This window comes from Pinus tabuliformis, chromosome 7, assembly GCF_031772625.1.
Source record: "Pinus tabuliformis cultivar Carrire ecotype Pingquan chromosome 7, CPIR1, whole genome shotgun sequence".
NCBI lineage: Eukaryota > Viridiplantae > Streptophyta > Pinopsida > Pinales > Pinaceae > Pinus > Pinus tabuliformis.
The window spans coordinates 2,007,544,725-2,007,553,512 of NC_142293.1; the positions used below are offsets into that span (position 1 = coordinate 2,007,544,725).

Here is an 8,788-nt window from a genome sequence, read left to right on the forward strand (position 1 = left end):
GATGTGTGATTCCGTTGAGTTGAGCTACAGAAATTCAGTGAGTGGAACATCCCAGGTGAAAGTGTTTCTTCTTATAAAAAAATCTATGTAAAAGTGTTGCTTCTTATAAAAGAATCTATGTAAAATTGTCGCTTCTTATAAAATAGAAAAAAGTCTATGTGAAAGTATTTCTTCTTATAAAAAAATCTATGTGAAAGTGTTGGTTCTTATTAGACTGTTTCCTATATATAATATTGAAAAAAATATTTAAAATTTTATATGAAAATTTTGCTTCTTATGAAACTGTTTCCTACCTATAACAATAAAAAATACATATTTTGATGTGAAAGTTTTGATTCTTATGGAACTGTTTCGTACATCATAATAAAATATATATAAACATCTATGTGGAAGTTTCGCTTGGTATGGAACTATTTCCATATATAATCTTATAAAAATCTATGTGAGAGTTTTGCTTCTTATGAAATTGTTTCTTACATATAATAAAAAATTAAGTGTTTCCATAAATGAAAAGGTGGAGATTGGTGGAATTTTTTTTTTTTCATTTAGATAAAATACATGGGGAGACTTTAGATGTCCAATATAATCATTGCAATATGGAGACTATAGGAAATATTGTTTTTGGAATTTCGATGTCTAGTTTGAAAACGCTATATTTAAATGTATTTTTTCTTCAATTATCTACTTGAAATGGAAAAATAGGATATATGGTTGAAAATATTATTTTGATACCTTTCCAATGGTATATGGAACACCCTCTAACCCCATAAAAGAATGAGGAGATATGAAATATTTTGGTAGGTCATCCTAACCAGAAAGGACAAGTTAGAAGATTTGATTTATGCAAGAGAAGCTCAGGAATTCCCTTGAGGTTTTAAGGGTTGAAAAAAATTGTGACTTTTTGGAGTGAATGAATCATCTTGGCATTTTCATTATAATTTTCCTTTTATGATGTTTTATATTATGAAATTTTGAGGAGTTAGAGATCATATATTCATGTACATTTGGCATAATTGTTATTCATTGGATTTCTATATTTTATGAGATATTCCCTATAAAAGTTAGTGTTTGTGATTGATCTTGAATTTTGCTTGAAATTGGTCGTCTTGGGGATTTTGATATAACCTACATTTTGGGATGTTTAAGACCATGAAACGTTGAGGAAATAAAGTTGGTATCTCTAGGTACATGTGGTAAAAATATTATACTTTGGTTTCCTATAATTTTGGAGATATTCCCTATGGTATTTAGGGTTCATGAATAGTCCTTTAATTAGTTTCAAACAATTGAGTTTGACATTTTTGCTATAACTTATTAACTAGGATGTTTTAGCCTATGAAATTTCCAAAGACCTATGGACACATATAACAGTACTGCAGGTGTTAATTGGGGTTATCTTGTGTGGTTCTGTAGAATGATTATTATCTCCCCTGCCCTAGTTCAAATCCCTACGAATGACATGATGATGAGAAATATTGTTGTAACAACTATTTGCCTATGAATGTTGTTGAATTGAACATCACACTTTCCCTCACACTAATAGAGAGGGTGATTTATCTTGAAAAGTGAAATGTAGAAATACCTCAGGTAAAAATTTCAAATTCTTGTTTCCTATAATTTTAGAGATATGCTCTATGAAAGTGTGTGTTTTTGAATAGTCCTGAAATTAGATTCAAACATAATACTTTGGAATTTTCTTTATAAATTATTTTCTAGGAATTTTTTAGACTATGATATTTTTAAAGACTTGTGGATACATATAAGAGTACCTCACATAAAAAAATTATAGTTTAATTCAATGTACTTTTGGATATATTCCTTGTGGAAGTTAGGGTTTTTGAATGATCTTGAAATCAAATCCAAATAATTCTTCATGAAATTTTTGTTTTAACTTATTTTTTGTGACTCTTTATATTTTGAAATTGTTAGATGTGTAAGGACATATATTGAGAGAATCAGGTAAAAAATTGATAATCTTGTTTTTAAAACTTGTTGTTGTACAAATTCTCTCTTGGGAGGAGGCCAGAAACAATAGGTTTCTAGAGAAGCAAATCTGATAAAGGAAAAAGAAGAACGCAGACTAGTGAAGAAGGAAGACCGAGTGAAGACATAAGTAGCAAACAAACTTTGTATTGTAGGATGGTTTCATAGATTATTTGCACGTATTTGTGTTTACTAATATTTTTAGTGGTTGGGATAGTTTTATCTAGTAATTTGGTGTTTATAAATATACTTTTACAATGGAGGATGGTGAAGCTTTGTGGTTTTCCTTGAAATGGTTTCCATGTAAATATTGTGCTCCATGTTTTGTAGGTGATAGAAATTGTATCTGGTTGTTTCGTTATGATTCATGAATGTTTAAACAATTAAAAATTATCTTATAGTGATTCAACCCCCCGCCCTTATGTTTGTGCTTAACAAAATCAAGTCCACAAAAAGAATTTATAGTATACTCTAATCATATTGGAGAAGAATTAACTAATGAAGAGTCAAACTTACTATTGATTGATAATCATTTATAAGAAATAGAGTCCTTTGTTTCATCAAGAGAATCTATGAAAGGTAACGTAGATGAACATGGAGAACAATAAGGAATAAGAGGAATGAGAAGAAAAGGAAAAAGAGTTTGACCTTCCTATTTATATTCCAGCAACAAATGTTAACATGAAAATATTTCAGCATCAATAATTCCTAATTTTCACAATATGAGAATAAAAATTCCTAAAATTAATCACTTTGAATTTGAAGTATTATGAATAGTTATGATTACTCATGATGCCCCAAAACTAATGTTGTTTCCGTCCACTCTAAAGGATGGATATTTACGATGGTTTATGGGATTAAGAACAAATAGTATCATAAATGGGATAATATATATCAAATATTTCTTGATAAATACAAGAGAAATGTGTAAATCAAGATTTGGGAGAGGAAACATTTAAAATGCTGCAAAAAGAGGACAGATTCCTTGATGGTCACTTAGAAATATTCAATTTTAGTGTTAAGAGGGATAGACAACAAAATTTGAATTTAGGTACTCTTATTCCACTTTGAGGAATATGAATTGATAGATGCACTCAATCTTATGGAAAATGGAGATGTGTCTTAATTAAATTACCCATGAATTTGTGAACTATGTTACTACATTGAGTGAGGAAAGACCAAGTATAGCAAAGGATCTAGAGTTGTTATCTCTGGCCTAGAGTTTCTAACTCTAGGGTCAATAAATTTGCGTCCAATTGGGTAAGTAGAGCTTAAATAGGTAATTTTTTAAAAAATTTTAAAATATATATTCTTGATAATCTTATTAAACATATCAATTTTTCAAAAATACAATAAAAAATAAATATATATTTGTAATTTATATATCTGAAATGTAAAAAAAAATATCATAATATATAAAATATAAATTAATATAAAATATATATTCAAATTTATTCTCACCATGAAATAACCTCCTTACAATGTGATATAAATCCTTTCCTATAACTCCATATATCTCCTATGTAACTTTGATGAATCTCAAATAAACGTTTTGACAAAAAAAAAATAAAAAAAATAGCTCTTCTCAATTTCATTAATCTTATTTGTTTTTTATAATCTTCTTCGCTTTAATACCACTAAGCAATACCTTTTCTTATAATTCCATACATTGTTCTTATAATTCCATACGTTTAACTCTTAGGAATGTTCACTGAGTTAACTATGTGTGCATGTAAATTTATTTTAGGTGAGTGGCTTGTAGAAAAAGTTTAAATATTTTCATTATTGTGAAATTTGTGTTTTGGTTTTTATCTTTTTCAACAAAGCAAGAATATGGCCCTAATACCATGTTAGAAATTGCACAGAACACAAATCACACAATGATTTTATTGATCTCATAAAAATTACATATATAGGGAGAAACTGCACACAATACAAATCACACAATGATTTTATTGATCTTATAAAGATCACATATATAAGAATTAGATCACTCTTTTCTAGATAATAAGATCCGAAAAAATCACACAATGATTTTATTGATCTCATAAAGATCACATATATAAGAATTAGATCACTAAATGGATCTATGACTCATGAACAACTCACACACATAAAAAATAACTATTTCTAGAATCACACCTAATAACAACTCAAGCTAATTTGGAAGTCATGAAAACATTACTTTTAATATAATAAAAATACGGTAATTAAATATAGTCATTCATAATTTCTTGGAAACTGAGATTAACTGACGGGATAAAAGGATGGCAATATAAGGGGATGAAAGTGTCATCGTTGATTAATTTTCCAAAACTTCAAATGCCATCGTTGCAATGAAATCGAACCAACAAACTTGACATGGACTTCCCGAGGCAACAAATATTACTTAATTTCCAATTCCTCTAAAATTTTCTTCACTTCTAACACAAGCTCAGATCTTCGTTTTGTTTTCTCATCCATGTTCTGATGGTTGATTGTGTGTTGGGTATACAACACCATTTTCATTGTATTCATGTTTTGTATATCTTGCGCGACCATGCTGTGCTTTCGATGCCAGTGCTGTGGCTTGCTTTCGAGATATCTGCAGAGGAGCAAAAACAAGAGGAATCATGTATCTTATTTAAAAAAAAAAAAAAATATGAGCCCCGCGACAGAAAAAGCTATGCTGCCCTTTGATTGACCAGAGTTTTGGACAGCATATAATAGTAATCGGCATTTAATGAGAAACATAAAAAGCTATGCTGCCCTTGATTGACCAGAGTTTCGGACAGCATATAACAGTCATCGGCATTTAATGAGAAACATAAAAAGCATAAGCAGCGTTTGATCAGTTGAGACCGAATCAATTATCGGATATATTTTCACTAAATTAAAACGGTTGGGCATGTCGAACAAAAATACCAAACAATTAATAATCCAAAGAATTGAAGGATCGTAATAGTTACTTTACTATCTTCTCCTTGAATGCACCAATCTTTTCGATTGGCGTAGAAATATTCATAGTGAACTCTACAGAATCACCCATCTCTGGACTGCGATAAAAATTGCTAATGCATTTTGTTGCTAGTGCTGAGTTTGGATAAAAGACTTTTTCATTGTCATCTTTTCGGAAAATTGTTGTGAGAATGTTAATTTCTTCTACAATCATCTGCAGCAGCAACCGATTTGGGGAGGATAAGCTTCTGTGGGGCATGGCCATACAAAATAAATGATTTTGGAAAATAAAATAAAATAAAAAACTATCTACAATTTTCCCTTACCTGAACACCATCTACAACACATCGATCACCAACATCAAAAGGGTGCATAACAAACACAAACACAATGGCTTCAAAGACTGTTTTGCACATATTGCCAAATATGAAGCCTGCTAATGTCAGCTGAGATGATACTCGTAAAATAGCATGGGTCGTTGCAATGCGCAGAATAAGTGAGAGGACAATTATTATGACTACAATAACAACTGCGTTAACAATTTTGTGCAGCTGTTTTACAGCAGTTTTGGTATCGTTCAAAGAAGAGACCAGCGATTTCCTTTGTAAGTAAACATTTACCTGAACAATAAACCCAAATGTGAGAGGTTTGAAACATATTGACGTTGTAATCGCACTTCCAAAGTCCTATTGACGTTGTAATCACACTTCCAAATTCCTAAACTTATATGAATCGCAGATTCCAGGATATTCTTAGAATCTGATTGTTATATGGATGGTAGATTTTAAAATATTCTTAAAATCTGATTGTTAGGAGAGTGTTTAATGGTTTGACTTTTTTTCCTGATCATCCGATTTAAAGTCAATTGTTTAACTTTCTCCTCATTATCAGATTTTTGACTATTCCAGAAATAAAATGCCCCAAACTTTCCAAACTAAAAACAAAAGACGTGTTTATTATATTTTAATCTAGTTTATTCATCCCTGAAAGCCATAAAGAAGATTAATCAATGCAATGCTTAGCGCAACCTGAAGCATGGATTATAGAGGAGAAAAATAGAGAATCAGAGTTAAAAGTGCATACTAGCCAGTTCTTAAAAGCAGATTTTTTTATCTTGCCAGTGTCAATTGCTCCTTCAAATTGGGGAAGGATGAACTCCAACTCACTTTTCTTCAAGAACCTCAGAAGGTCTTCTGTCTCTATATCCCTGCAAGATTCAAAATCCCATTACAACAAAACCATTAGTCACAGTTCTAAACGCAAAAACAACAAAATTATAGACGATAAGCATGCAAGAAGATAAAAACTTTGATGTATACACTAACTTAGCCCCTGGCCTAGCAACGTTTTTGAAAATGCTCTTTGCTGCAGCTATTGCTTGCTGTTCAGTTGTAATATCTGTACCACGACGATGATCTGACTCATCAATTGTATTAGAAATGGTAGAAATTCTAGAATACCTAATCACTTTCATCAATCTCTTCATATTCCAGGCAGACACATTCTTCTGGTTCAGCTTGTTCAGGTTTTCAGCATCAATGACACCGTGGGTTACTCCTTCCTTGCCCCCACCACCACCTTCCCTCTTGCTCGCACCTATACTGCTAAAGCTCACCTGACCTCCTCCCATGGGCCCCGAGAGCGTCCCTAATACATATTGGTGGAAGATGGACTGGTGGATTCTGTCAAAAAATGTATTAGCATAAAAGGCGGAAGCCATCACCTTCACCAACACAATCTTGAACAGCCATATGACTGCAGCCACCAAGAAGGAGGTCAATATCCTGCTCACATACGCCAACACCTTATGGGTCCCGTCAGAAAACTCAACCTGGAAATCAACTAGTAGATTCCATGCCACATTAAGCAAGGCAAGCCAAATACACTTCTGCACGCTCATTCTGAGGCCGTACACGAAGTAAAGAACCTTGTTTTTGAGAATGAAGTTTCTTTCGGTAAGGAAGACGAGAATGCTAATGAACCAACCTGAAACCAATCTTCCACATAAGATAACTAATATCGTCAAACACCATTTCCATACCTGTAATCCCAATATCATGTTATGCTCAAGGGGGCGCACTGTCAAACTCGAAATCAACATCGCCACCAGCACAACAAAGGCAGTCCATTCCAACAACAGCCACATACCCATTGCACGCTTGATCTTCTTACCATCTGGAAGGACCTCATCCTTGAAAGGATCCTCTTCGTCTTCCTCCACAATTGTCTTGGGAGTGGCTGCTCCGCGTGTGGAAGCAGAGGTACTGCCGGGCGATCTTTGCAAGAAGTAGCTAGTGCTTCCTTCGGTAACATTCAATGGGCTCTGTCGGGCTTCGACAAAGCGTGATTTCATTTTTGAGAACATTGATGCAGACCACGTATGAACTCCATTTATCACTCTGTATTCCTCTTCTTCTGGGAATATCCCTTTTTCTGCACCAGAGGTATGATGGCGGGTATGATCAATCATCACCTCAATTTCAGCACCACCAGTGTTACGTGGCCGATAATCATCCCGGTTTCCAATATAATCAGCACCATCATCGGTCGACATTCTCTGATTTCTTGGACTGGCATCGATGACCAAGACGACCTGGTTTGTTCCATCGGGACTTCCGTGGATGGTAGTGTTGAGAGCCATTTTCTAAAGTTCAGTGTGAGCGAGAGGAAGATGTGTAGTTACTGGTTGAGTTGAAAGAGAGGAAAAAGTGTAAGTGCGTTGAGTTTAGCGAGAGAGAGGATGTATAAGGATACCTGTGAGTTGGGCTTTATAGAGAATTGGAGTTGTTTTTAGTGGGATTATTTGGAAGTTTTTATCGTGGGTTTTCAGATGTAATTTTTTTAAAATCTGGAAGGAATTTATTGAAATCACATGTTTGATGGGTAATTCTATGTAATTGAAGTGCCGTAAGGGTTTTAGAGGGTGTTGAATCCATATATACAGTAAAAGAAAACTAGTCTAAATAACACCAATCAAAATTTCACCTCAAATTTTTTCACTGAATTCCGACACTAAATTCCAAAAAATCACACTAAAAACAATTATGTGTAATTTACTAACACAAATAAAATAAATGTGTAAGGATGATCGTTGAGTTGCGAGAGGATGATCTATTTCCATATGCGGGTTAGGTATGAACATTGGTTTTTGAAAAGAGGAAGATGTATGACACTATTGAGTTGAGCAAGAGGAATTCAGTGAGTGGAAGATCCTAAAAGGTGACACTGAAAAAAGGCGGACACTGAAAAAAGTGCTGCGTCAAAGTAGGAAGATGCGTGATTCAGTGTCAATATTAAATGAAAAGCGAACATTGAAAACGGTGTTGTCTGATAGGAGGAAGATGCGTATTGGGTTGAATTGAGCAAGTGGGAGATCCTCATCGGTATGTTTTAACATTTTATAACTATTAAATGAAAAGTTGTCTGACAGAAGGAAGATGTGTGATTCCGTTGAATTGAGCTAGTGGAAGATCCTCATCTGCATGTCAACATTTTATAATTATTAAATAAAAAGCGAACATGGAAAACAATAAGGGAAGATGTGTAATTCCGTTGACTTGAGCTACAAACATTTTATAATTATTAAATAAAAGGCGAACATGGAAAACAATAATGGAAGATGTGTAATTCCGTTGAGTTGAGCTACAAACGTTTATAATTATTAAATAAAAGGGGAACATGGAAAACAATAAGAGGAAGATGTGTGATTCCGTTGAGTTGAGCTACAGAAATTCAGTGAGTGGAACATCCCAGGTGAAAGCGTTTCTTCTTATAAAAAAATATATGTAAAAGTGTTGCTTCTTATAAAAAAAAAATCTATGTAAAACTGTCGCTTCTTATAAAATAAAAAAAGTCTATGTGAAAGTAT

The 8,788-nt window shown here is 33.1% G+C and overlaps 1 pseudogene; it reads right to left on the reverse strand.

Moving 5' to 3' along the window:
* Positions 1 to 4,275: 4,275 nt before the first annotated feature.
* LOC149256534 (mechanosensitive ion channel protein 10-like) lies at positions 4,276 to 7,561 on the reverse strand (annotated as a pseudogene).
* Positions 7,562 to 8,788: the final 1,227 nt, after the last annotated feature.